Source organism: Mytilus californianus, unplaced genomic scaffold (genome assembly GCF_021869535.1).
Source record: "Mytilus californianus isolate M0D057914Y unplaced genomic scaffold, xbMytCali1.0.p SCAF_8, whole genome shotgun sequence".
Classification (NCBI taxonomy): Eukaryota; Metazoa; Mollusca; class Bivalvia; order Mytilida; family Mytilidae; genus Mytilus; species Mytilus californianus.
The window spans coordinates 35,068,366-35,081,888 of NW_026262734.1; positions in this window are offsets into that span (position 1 = coordinate 35,068,366).

The following is a 13,523-nucleotide window of genomic DNA, read 5'->3' on the forward strand; positions in this document are numbered from 1 at the left end:
TCAAGTATACACCATACTAATTAATTAATATATAAATAACAATTCTAATAGATATTTCTAAGCTACAACCACTTCCGTATAAAGAAATACCCCATCCCGGACATCAAGCAAAAAAAGACTAAAATAGCAGGTTGGAGCAGAATGCTTTTTTAACATGAAATGAGAAAAAAAATCTCAACAAAATGCAATATAAGTATTTGCATAACTTTAACACATGTACAATGTTTCTGTGAAGTTTCAAGGATCTTGGTTGAAAACTGTAGGAGTTGCTTACACAAATTAATCATGTACCCACTTTTTCCCGATTGCCCGATCCCCCCTCATCACCAAACTATAAGTCGGTTTTGGAATTCGTCAAACCCGGCCCAATTATTTTAAGCAGTACAATGTCATCGACTTAATACTATATTACAATGATAGATTGAATATTTATTGATGCAAATAGTTGCATAAACTATAAAACATTTAGAAGTTAACTCTACCTAATCAGAACTTCATGTTTAATGTACTTTAAGAAATAACACAATATTTCATAACCCACGAATGATAAACATAATTACTGATTCAAAGAATTCCCGTTTTACTTGCAATTGAATGCTGTAAGAAAGTTTGATTATTAAACATCTTTTGATTCAAGCACTTTACTCTGTCAGCAACTGTCCCGACTGTTGCTATGATAGCCTATCCTTCTGGGTCCGATGTTGGATTTTTTCATTTACAGTTATGGGCATAATGTGCACGTGGCATCAAATTGAAACATAACTGCATTGTGTTGCCATACTTTTATAAAAATTAAATGTATGGTCCTACATCCTGTCGATATAATGTACTTATATTTTGCTCAATACCCTGCTTTTCAGAATGTTTATGAAGTCTTTACACTAAAGATGTTGAATTGGGACTCATTGATACTTTAGTCTTGAAGAACATGATTGTTATTTGCTTTGAACTAGCTTTCAGTAAATGTGGGTAATCTAAGTTCGGCTTTTTGTGTCTTTTGTCTTTATGTTAGTTGTTTTTTTGTGTTTCGTGTCGATCGAATGAGTCAACCCCTTTCCAACTGATTTGTACAGTTTGCTTATCGAATTGTGATGTGATACCACTGTTCCTTGTTATGGAATGGTTGAGCACACACAAACATTTTGAATCCCGCCACATTTTATATGCCTCTGTCCCAAATCAGGAATCTGAATTTCAGTGGTTGTAGTTGATTGGTGTCTGTGATATTTGTTTTTCGTTAATTATTCTCTCATAAATCCGGCTGTTTAATTTTCATTTGAATTGTTTCGTGGTCTTTTATATCTGACTATATAGTACGGATTTTGCTCATTATTGAAGGTCGTATGGTGATCTATATATGTTTAAATCTGCCTCATGTTTTGCACCTTTTGTTAGTTGTCTCAATGGCAAGTATACCATATCTCCTTATTATACATTATTTGATATATGATTTACAATAGTCCATCTGTCTATCTACATGATCACGTTTCCTTGTTTAATCTCAAAAGGTGAATCAGATATTGAAATATGTTTATTCGCCGTTTCAGAATCTAATGCATTCTGGGTATTATTCTTAAAAGCGTACACCAAAACGTTTTGATTGGGAAAGAACGTTTAAACAATGGAAATTCAACCAATGAAATGACGTTGTTTTCATTTTGGGGTACGAACAATGAAATTACACACAATCCTTTAAATTCTGAAAAGGCGAATTAGGGTTCATCAGCATATACGCCTTAGACTTATGCTGCGATAAAGTCCGTTTGTTACTGTGCAAAATTTAAATGACGAACCAGATCAGGTCGTGTTTGACATATTAGTTCGGAGCTCATAATAAAGAAGTTTCTTCTTGAGTCAAAATGTGACCTGTTACAAGGCAAAATGTCAATCCTTCCCAGCAAACTCTTCTTCTTATTAGAAGTTTACAAAACTCGATCCCCTACCCATTTAACCACCTGACAGATTTTAATTTATTTCATCTCGTCTTGAATTGGCATGAAATACCACCGCAAGACGTTAGGTGAACAACAATTTATGAACTATATTTTTTAAATAGTTAACCATAAAAGTTTTGATAACTGTGGAACTGGCTACTTTAAGCTATTTCAATTTATGAGTACACGTTGCAAAGATATCTTTCTTATATTTTCTTTGGTGGTCTCGATCTGCACTTTTTTCCTCATTTAGGACTTGATTTGTGAAGCTTGTGATATAAATACTTTTTAATGAATCGTTTACTCATATTTCCTGATAATTGGCACAAAATACAATACAGAAGTATTTTGTACCGGAAAATTTATATTTTCTATCATGATTTAATGATACACGTAGATACGCTGCTTTCAGGACAGCTAGTAAACCAAGGTTCTCAAGCGGTAATGTTGAAGTCAATCCCTTGAAAATTTTAGGGACAATATCACGAGTTAGTTGACTGTTATGGAACACCTGTTTCACAGTACACGATAGATATGTTTCAATTGTCGTTATCAAACTTCCGTTCTTCTTTCCGTAAATGTGACATCACCGAATGAGAACAATCACTTAATTTGAACTTTCATGAGCAACACGACGGTGCAACATGAGGAACAGGAATTACTGACCCATTTGGAGTTCACCGCCGGTTTTTGGTTAGCGTTGTGCAGCTCAGTCTTTTTCTATGTTTAGTATTGTAGACTGCTGTTTGTCTTTTTGTCGTTTTGGGTTTTTGTATTTGCCATTCGTTGTCAGTTTGTTTGGTATCTTTCGCCTCTCTCTTCCTTGTTAGCAAGAATGTATTATTGAAAACGAACTACTAAGAAACATTGTTTTTCGTATGACTAGAAGCTAAATGTGTGATTCATCTATATTTTATTGTGACACTTAATTTGAGCTTAATTTGCACACGATTTATATCTTTAAAATACAACTTAAAATTAAGTGGCATTTTTATCATATATAATGCATTACCTGATTGTGTTTTGTCAGTCTTGATTAGAGGTACGACGGATGCCACATGTAGAGCAGGATCTGCTTACCCTTTCGGAGCACCTGAGATCACCCCAGTTTATGGTGGGGTTCGTGTTGCTTAGTCTTTAGTTTTCTATAATGTGTTTTGTTTACTATTGATTGTCTGTTTTTTTTTTTTTTTTTTTTTTTTTTTTTTTAGCCATGGCGTTGTCCGTATATTTTAGATTTATGAGTTTGAATGTTCCTCTGGTATCTTTCGTCCCTCTTTTACGAGAGACGGATATTTTTCTAATATTTTGGAAATATGTGGGATTGTACTGTTTAAATCTTTTTTTTGGTAAAAGGACTGTATTGTTGGTTTTTTTTTCTCTTAAGAATACTGAATGCAATTGTTATCATATAAGGTATATATATATGAAAATAAGAAAATGTGGTATAATTGCCAATGAGACAACTCTTTACAAGAGAACATACAACGAAGAAGTTAACAACTATAGGTCACCATATGGCCTTCAACAATGAGCAAAACCAATACCTCATAATCAGCTATAAAAGGCCCCGAATTGACAAATGCATGTTTGTGAACTATTTTTTGGTAAATTGTTATGAAATTCTGTGGTAAACATAATGTTGAATCTCTCTTGTTTATAGTGTATTCGAGTTTCTTGGCATGAACCTGTTAACTTACAGTTTGGATCAGTTATGCATTCTTTTCCGAACTGTCGGAATAATCCGTCGTAAAACTGTTATAAACAATACAATAACATTTTTTTTTTCCTTTTAAGAGTTCTCATCAAGAAGAACTATTCTTGAATAGAACTGTTAACATCGGTTCTAGGGTTGAACTGTCAGAATCAAGTATAGGATAGAACTGTTCAAAACTGTTTTGAAGTAGAACTGTAAGGACCAGTTTTATGGCAAATAGTTTAAAACTATGTAAATTAGAGCAGCTCTATAGTCGTGATATAGAGCAGAGACCGCTAGCTAGAGTTTCCCTTTAAGTCGTGTTTTAGATAAAAAAGTTAACAATAGTTGCTCATTCTTTGGTTTTCTTTGTTGTGTTTTGAGTACTATAATAATTGTCTGACTTTTTGTCTGTTTTCTTTTTTAGCCATGGCGTTGCCAGTTTATTTTCGACTTATGAGTTTGAATGTCCCTTTGGTATCCTGCGCCTGTCTTTAAAAGTATTGTATGTATGTAACAGTTCTGATATTTCTCTATATTGATAATGAATTTGTAATAAAAATAATTTTCATAAGAATATAGTAATACTTGTAAAGCAGTGTTTCTTACATTTACGTAATTATCATCAAAAATACTAGACAAGGTCAAAGAATACTTAGGGGATGTGCAGGTCAAATATTTAGCCTACATTGTGATTGTGTCATTTATATCCGTGTTTTATATCCGAGTTTATCTGACATTATACAACCTTATACAACATGTATAATGAATCATTATATACATCGTGGCACGTGCTAAATAATCAATAGATCGATCGATCGACTGGACTAAAAGTATTTCATTTATAAAAGGATTTTATAAAGTGTATATAATCTATACATCGTGGCATGGTTCAGATAGATTTTCAATAGAATATCTTAACTAAATCAAAGTATATTAAAATTTATTTGCAATGGCAAGAAAGTTCATGATCTAGAAATTTCGTAACTATATGTCCTACAATTTACAATCGTCTATTCTGAAGTGGTACAAACATAGATCAATGAGTAGATACTGTGCGACAGTCAGGTTTGATTTTGAAATTAAAGTTAAAACGTATTCATAAGTCGATATCAAACTCTTTCAACGCGATAAGGCAAACTATTTGTCAATATTATTCTACCTTGTAAATAGACTACTCATCGATAATCAGCATGGAAGGTAATCTAGATCGCCATTGATTTAAATTCCATCTATGTCATCATACTGAAACAAGATATAATCATCGTAATTAAGACGGATCATTTTGATTTTGAAAGTCGTGAGGTTATAGTCGAGACTAGAGGTAAATTTGAACCAATCCTTTTTCTTTTCTGTCTGCATTTGATTTGAAAAAAGGGATATGCTGACCACTTTTGATTTTCAAAGTAAAATGCGTAAGTACTGCTGAATTAAAAAAAATTCGTGCCCGACAACATGATTGGTTTATAATTTTCACATAGACAAAACAAGCGTAAAGAAGGACAACCCTGATGTGGTTTTTTTCACTCTCGATTGCCACTGTCATGACTGTGGTAAGGTTTTACACTTTAATACAGCCTACACGACTTAGAAACTATCCAAGTCATAATAATGATACTTTGAATATCGATTTGCTGTTTAGTGTTATGCGCTTTTGTCATATTATGTAACCATGTTTTTGTTTTACCATTTCGTTAAAAAACTTAGTATTTCCATAAAAGTTTATATGGGGTATTATATAAAAAATAGAACAATATAATGTGACGATAAGTCAAGGAAAAACTTCTACTGGTCAACAAAGTGTCTTATTCACATTTATTATGAAGTACAGTTCGAAAAGTTTATGTAAGGGATGAATTATGAAACGTTTACATTATTTGACATTGCCCACATAATTATACGTAAGTGATTAAATTTAAGTTTGTAAATCATATTTGTTTGATAATAGCGTAAATAATAAATTATATTTTCTCATATATATGTAGGACTCCGAACCGCGATGGCCACGCTGAAGTGCGACGGTCCGCTCTGAAGTGAAATGGTTAAAATGCTGAAATACGAAGGTGAAATTGTGACGCAAATGTTTTGATAGCTAGGCTGAAGTGCGTTGGTGGTTACGCTGAAGTTCGATGGTCTAACTGTGACTACGACCTTAATTGTTACGATGAAGTGCGATGGTGTATACTAGCTTAAGTGCAATGGTATAAAGTAAAATCCCATTTAATGTGTTGGTGTAGTGGTTTGCGTGCTAGCCTCGAATTTGGAAGGTCGATTTTGATTTCTTGTCAGGTGAAACCAAAGGCTTTAAAACTTAAATTTTCTAATTCTCCTCCTAGCATGCAGCAGTATGGAACCAAAGAAATAGACTGGATGGCTAAGATTAAGTAAAATGGATTGGAGTGGGAGGACATGTCTTTATATGGAGTGTTCAAGTACGATAAAAAAAAATTAAGCGTGTCGGTCTATAGTACTAAGCAAGGTCCATCTGGCTTTATCAAATGTAACTTGTTCTCGTCGTGTCATAGCTGAGAAATAACTCACAATAGTCAGTCATTAATTTATCTGATGTCGTTACAGTTTTCAAGAGAAACAAATGCTTGACTTATGTCGAGACGTACCACGTGTTCCACCAAAAACTCTAAAATTAGCTGATTCTACTGTTCCACAGGAGAAATTGGGAAGTACGCGTAAGTACCAGTCGGGTATATTTTGGCATAACTTGTGGTAGAAGAATAACACTGTAAAAAAACACAATAAAATTAGCTAGAGTGCCGGTTTTCTTACAAAGGAGGATTGATCTCAGTAATAAAAAAAACTATATCAACTTGATATAACAAAATAATAATTTTTTTTCCTCACAAGCTTTGCAATAAATAAAAGAGTTATGTAGCAACTTCCTATCTCACTGTAAATGGTGGTGAGAATAATGTCTGAAGTGAATTGTATTGAAACGGTTTAAATATTCATGGTAACTTATAATGGATATACATGTATCTGTTTGAATATCTGCCCATTGGTACATGTAGTTGGATTTAAAGTTCGAATGAGTCAACCCCTTTCCAACTGATTTGTACAGTTTGCTTATCGAATTGTGATGTGATACCACTGTTCCTTGTTATGGAATGGTTGAGCACACACAAACATTTTGAATCCCGCCACATTTTATATGCCTCTGTCCCAAATCAGGAATCTGAATTTCAGTGGTTGTAGTTGATTGGTGTCTGTGATATTTGTTTTTCGTTAATTATTCTCTCATAAATCCGGCTGTTTAATTTTCATTTGAATTGTTTCGTGGTCTTTTATATCTGACTATATAGTACGGATTTTGCTCATTATTGAAGGTCGTATGGTGATCTATATATGTTTAAATCTGCCTCATGTTTTGCACCTTTTGTTAGTTGTCTCAATGGCAAGTATACCATATCTCCTTATTATACATTATTTGATATATGATTTACAATAGTCCATCTGTCTATCTACATGATCACGTTTCCTTGTTTAATCTCAAAAGGTGAATCAGATATTGAAATATGTTTATTCGCCGTTTCAGAATCTAATGCATTCTGGGTATTATTCTTAAAAGCGTACACCAAAACGTTTTGATTGGGAAAGAACGTTTAAACAATGGAAATTCAACCAATGAAATGACGTTGTTTTCATTTTGGGGTACGAACAATGAAATTACACACAATCCTTTAAATTCTGAAAAGGCGAATTAGGGTTCATCAGCATATACGCCTTAGACTTATGCTGCGATAAAGTCCGTTTGTTACTGTGCAAAATTTAAATGACGAACCAGATCAGGTCGTGTTTGACATATTAGTTCGGAGCTCATAATAAAGAAGTTTCTTCTTGAGTCAAAATGTGACCTGTTACAAGGCAAAATGTCAATCCTTCCCAGCAAACTCTTCTTCTTATTAGAAGTTTACAAAACTCGATCCCCTACCCATTTAACCACCTGACAGATTTTAATTTATTTCATCTCGTCTTGAATTGGCATGAAATACCACCGCAAGACGTTAGGTGAACAACAATTTATGAACTATATTTTTTAAATAGTTAACCATAAAAGTTTTGATAACTGTGGAACTGGCTACTTTAAGCTATTTCAATTTATGAGTACACGTTGCAAAGATATCTTTCTTATATTTTCTTTGGTGGTCTCGATCTGCACTTTTTTCCTCATTTAGGACTTGATTTGTGAAGCTTGTGATATAAATACTTTTTAATGAATCGTTTACTCATATTTCCTGATAATTGGCACAAAATACAATACAGAAGTATTTTGTACCGGAAAATTTATATTTTCTATCATGATTTAATGATACACGTAGATACGCTGCTTTCAGGACAGCTAGTAAACCAAGGTTCTCAAGCGGTAATGTTGAAGTCAATCCCTTGAAAATTTTAGGGACAATATCACGAGTTAGTTGACTGTTATGGAACACCTGTTTCACAGTACACGATAGATATGTTTCAATTGTCGTTATCAAACTTCCGTTCTTCTTTCCGTAAATGTGACATCACCGAATGAGAACAATCACTTAATTTGAACTTTCATGAGCAACACGACGGTGCAACATGAGGAACAGGAATTACTGACCCATTTGGAGTTCACCGCCGGTTTTTGGTTAGCGTTGTGCAGCTCAGTCTTTTTCTATGTTTAGTATTGTAGACTGCTGTTTGTCTTTTTGTCGTTTTGGGTTTTTGTATTTGCCATTCGTTGTCAGTTTGTTTGGTATCTTTCGCCTCTCTCTTCCTTGTTAGCAAGAATGTATTATTGAAAACGAACTACTAAGAAACATTGTTTTTCGTATGACTAGAAGCTAAATGTGTGATTCATCTATATTTTATTGTGACACTTAATTTGAGCTTAATTTGCACACGATTTATATCTTTAAAATACAACTTAAAATTAAGTGGCATTTTTATCATATATAATGCATTACCTGATTGTGTTTTGTCAGTCTTGATTAGAGGTACGACGGATGCCACATGTAGAGCAGGATCTGCTTACCCTTTCGGAGCACCTGAGATCACCCCAGTTTATGGTGGGGTTCGTGTTGCTTAGTCTTTAGTTTTCTATAATGTGTTTTGTTTACTATTGATTGTCTGTTTTTTTTTTTTTTTTTTTTTTTTTTTTTTTAGCCATGGCGTTGTCCGTATATTTTAGATTTATGAGTTTGAATGTTCCTCTGGTATCTTTCGTCCCTCTTTTACGAGAGACGGATATTTTTCTAATATTTTGGAAATATGTGGGATTGTACTGTTTAAATCTTTTTTTTGGTAAAAGGACTGTATTGTTGGTTTTTTTTTCTCTTAAGAATACTGAATGCAATTGTTATCATATAAGGTATATATATATGAAAATAAGAAAATGTGGTATAATTGCCAATGAGACAACTCTTTACAAGAGAACATACAACGAAGAAGTTAACAACTATAGGTCACCATATGGCCTTCAACAATGAGCAAAACCAATACCTCATAATCAGCTATAAAAGGCCCCGAATTGACAAATGCATGTTTGTGAACTATTTTTTGGTAAATTGTTATGAAATTCTGTGGTAAACATAATGTTGAATCTCTCTTGTTTATAGTGTATTCGAGTTTCTTGGCATGAACCTGTTAACTTACAGTTTGGATCAGTTATGCATTCTTTTCCGAACTGTCGGAATAATCCGTCGTAAAACTGTTATAAACAATACAATAACATTTTTTTTTTCCTTTTAAGAGTTCTCATCAAGAAGAACTATTCTTGAATAGAACTGTTAACATCGGTTCTAGGGTTGAACTGTCAGAATCAAGTATAGGATAGAACTGTTCAAAACTGTTTTGAAGTAGAACTGTAAGGACCAGTTTTATGGCAAATAGTTTAAAACTATGTAAATTAGAGCAGCTCTATAGTCGTGATATAGAGCAGAGACCGCTAGCTAGAGTTTCCCTTTAAGTCGTGTTTTAGATAAAAAAGTTAACAATAGTTGCTCATTCTTTGGTTTTCTTTGTTGTGTTTTGAGTACTATAATAATTGTCTGACTTTTTGTCTGTTTTCTTTTTTAGCCATGGCGTTGCCAGTTTATTTTCGACTTATGAGTTTGAATGTCCCTTTGGTATCCTGCGCCTGTCTTTAAAAGTATTGTATGTATGTAACAGTTCTGATATTTCTCTATATTGATAATGAATTTGTAATAAAAATAATTTTCATAAGAATATAGTAATACTTGTAAAGCAGTGTTTCTTACATTTACGTAATTATCATCAAAAATACTAGACAAGGTCAAAGAATACTTAGGGGATGTGCAGGTCAAATATTTAGCCTACATTGTGATTGTGTCATTTATATCCGTGTTTTATATCCGAGTTTATCTGACATTATACAACCTTATACAACATGTATAATGAATCATTATATACATCGTGGCACGTGCTAAATAATCAATAGATCGATCGATCGACTGGACTAAAAGTATTTCATTTATAAAAGGATTTTATAAAGTGTATATAATCTATACATCGTGGCATGGTTCAGATAGATTTTCAATAGAATATCTTAACTAAATCAAAGTATATTAAAATTTATTTGCAATGGCAAGAAAGTTCATGATCTAGAAATTTCGTAACTATATGTCCTACAATTTACAATCGTCTATTCTGAAGTGGTACAAACATAGATCAATGAGTAGATACTGTGCGACAGTCAGGTTTGATTTTGAAATTAAAGTTAAAACGTATTCATAAGTCGATATCAAACTCTTTCAACGCGATAAGGCAAACTATTTGTCAATATTATTCTACCTTGTAAATAGACTACTCATCGATAATCAGCATGGAAGGTAATCTAGATCGCCATTGATTTAAATTCCATCTATGTCATCATACTGAAACAAGATATAATCATCGTAATTAAGACGGATCATTTTGATTTTGAAAGTCGTGAGGTTATAGTCGAGACTAGAGGTAAATTTGAACCAATCCTTTTTCTTTTCTGTCTGCATTTGATTTGAAAAAAGGGATATGCTGACCACTTTTGATTTTCAAAGTAAAATGCGTAAGTACTGCTGAATTAAAAAAAATTCGTGCCCGACAACATGATTGGTTTATAATTTTCACATAGACAAAACAAGCGTAAAGAAGGACAACCCTGATGTGGTTTTTTTCACTCTCGATTGCCACTGTCATGACTGTGGTAAGGTTTTACACTTTAATACAGCCTACACGACTTAGAAACTATCCAAGTCATAATAATGATACTTTGAATATCGATTTGCTGTTTAGTGTTATGCGCTTTTGTCATATTATGTAACCATGTTTTTGTTTTACCATTTCGTTAAAAAACTTAGTATTTCCATAAAAGTTTATATGGGGTATTATATAAAAAATAGAACAATATAATGTGACGATAAGTCAAGGAAAAACTTCTACTGGTCAACAAAGTGTCTTATTCACATTTATTATGAAGTACAGTTCGAAAAGTTTATGTAAGGGATGAATTATGAAACGTTTACATTATTTGACATTGCCCACATAATTATACGTAAGTGATTAAATTTAAGTTTGTAAATCATATTTGTTTGATAATAGCGTAAATAATAAATTATATTTTCTCATATATATGTAGGACTCCGAACCGCGATGGCCACGCTGAAGTGCGACGGTCCGCTCTGAAGTGAAATGGTTAAAATGCTGAAATACGAAGGTGAAATTGTGACGCAAATGTTTTGATAGCTAGGCTGAAGTGCGTTGGTGGTTACGCTGAAGTTCGATGGTCTAACTGTGACTACGACCTTAATTGTTACGATGAAGTGCGATGGTGTATACTAGCTTAAGTGCAATGGTATAAAGTAAAATCCCATTTAATGTGTTGGTGTAGTGGTTTGCGTGCTAGCCTCGAATTTGGAAGGTCGATTTTGATTTCTTGTCAGGTGAAACCAAAGGCTTTAAAACTTAAATTTTCTAATTCTCCTCCTAGCATGCAGCAGTATGGAACCAAAGAAATAGACTGGATGGCTAAGATTAAGTAAAATGGATTGGAGTGGGAGGACATGTCTTTATATGGAGTGTTCAAGTACGATAAAAAAAAATTAAGCGTGTCGGTCTATAGTACTAAGCAAGGTCCATCTGGCTTTATCAAATGTAACTTGTTCTCGTCGTGTCATAGCTGAGAAATAACTCACAATAGTCAGTCATTAATTTATCTGATGTCGTTACAGTTTTCAAGAGAAACAAATGCTTGACTTATGTCGAGACGTACCACGTGTTCCACCAAAAACTCTAAAATTAGCTGATTCTACTGTTCCACAGGAGAAATTGGGAAGTACGCGTAAGTACCAGTCGGGTATATTTTGGCATAACTTGTGGTAGAAGAATAACACTGTAAAAAAACACAATAAAATTAGCTAGAGTGCCGGTTTTCTTACAAAGGAGGATTGATCTCAGTAATAAAAAAAACTATATCAACTTGATATAACAAAATAATAATTTTTTTTCCTCACAAGCTTTGCAATAAATAAAAGAGTTATGTAGCAACTTCCTATCTCACTGTAAATGGTGGTGAGAATAATGTCTGAAGTGAATTGTATTGAAACGGTTTAAATATTCATGGTAACTTATAATGGATATACATGTATCTGTTTGAATATCTGCCCATTGGTACATGTAGTTGGATTTAAAGTTGTTGATGTCATTAGTGTAAATGTTTGCAAACGTGATTCAGATGCAACATTATTTCACTTATAGGCAAACATAAAAAAGGGGGTAGCCCTGGTAAGCATCTTTTTCTATGTATGCTTCATCTCTTAAGGCGATTCCAAACTCACGATCATGAAATGTCACGAAATAGGAAATAGTACACAATTGGTCTATTTACAAATCAAACCACTATACTGGTACATTAAGAACTAGGACCACGAAAGTAATCTCTCATTAGTTGAGATACAGACACATCGGATCGCTCCTCTAATTTCTCGATGTTGACAGTAACATTCAAGTAGTGTCGAATTCAGTCATTCTTCCTCATAACCCTGCTGAGTAATTTCTGCGTTTGAAACACATTACTATTAAGAAATATTAAGACTGGTGTACACTTAACGTATCGATTCAGATGTATGCTACTATTGAGAAATATGAAGTTAATAGTAGAAAATCTGAAATCATCAAGTTTTTCATGTCTTTCATATATTTTTGTTTTTAGTAGTCCATTTCTGTTCATTTTAAGACAAAGATCGAAATATGAAGCATACCTTCTAGTTTTACTAGTATCTATAGATCACTTGAATATATGAGATATGATCATAATTGCTGAAATGTTGGCACATCAATATATCTGAACATGAAATTTTAGAATTTGGCAAGATGTTTTTACTGGTTTTTTTTTTTAGAAGTCATTGTATGAAAATTGCTATAAATTAATATTTACAAATAAACCGAACTCAAGGTAAATCAAAAAGGGGAATGTTCTTACAATCTAACAAAATCAAACGATAGACTGTATGAATAAAGGCAACAGTAGTATACCGCTGTTCGAAACTCATAAATCGATAGAGATAAAAACAAATCCGGGTTACAAACTAAAATTAAAAACTAAAAAAAAAGTTTGAAAGCCAAAACAAGTACAAAGCTGAAGAGCACTGAGGACCAAAACTTCCAAAAAGTTGCGCCTAACACGGCCAGGGTTTTCTGCCTGGGACAAGAAAATCCTTATTATTTAGAATAATATATACTTTTGCAAACAGTAAATTTTATAAAATGACTATATAATAGATATACATGATAAAACTGAAGTGGGGACTAACTACAGAATAAAAACGGATACATTACATAAAATAACTTAATCCAACACATAAAAATACACAGCCGAGTTAGCCAAAGCCTCAACGCACAAAGTGACGTCACAT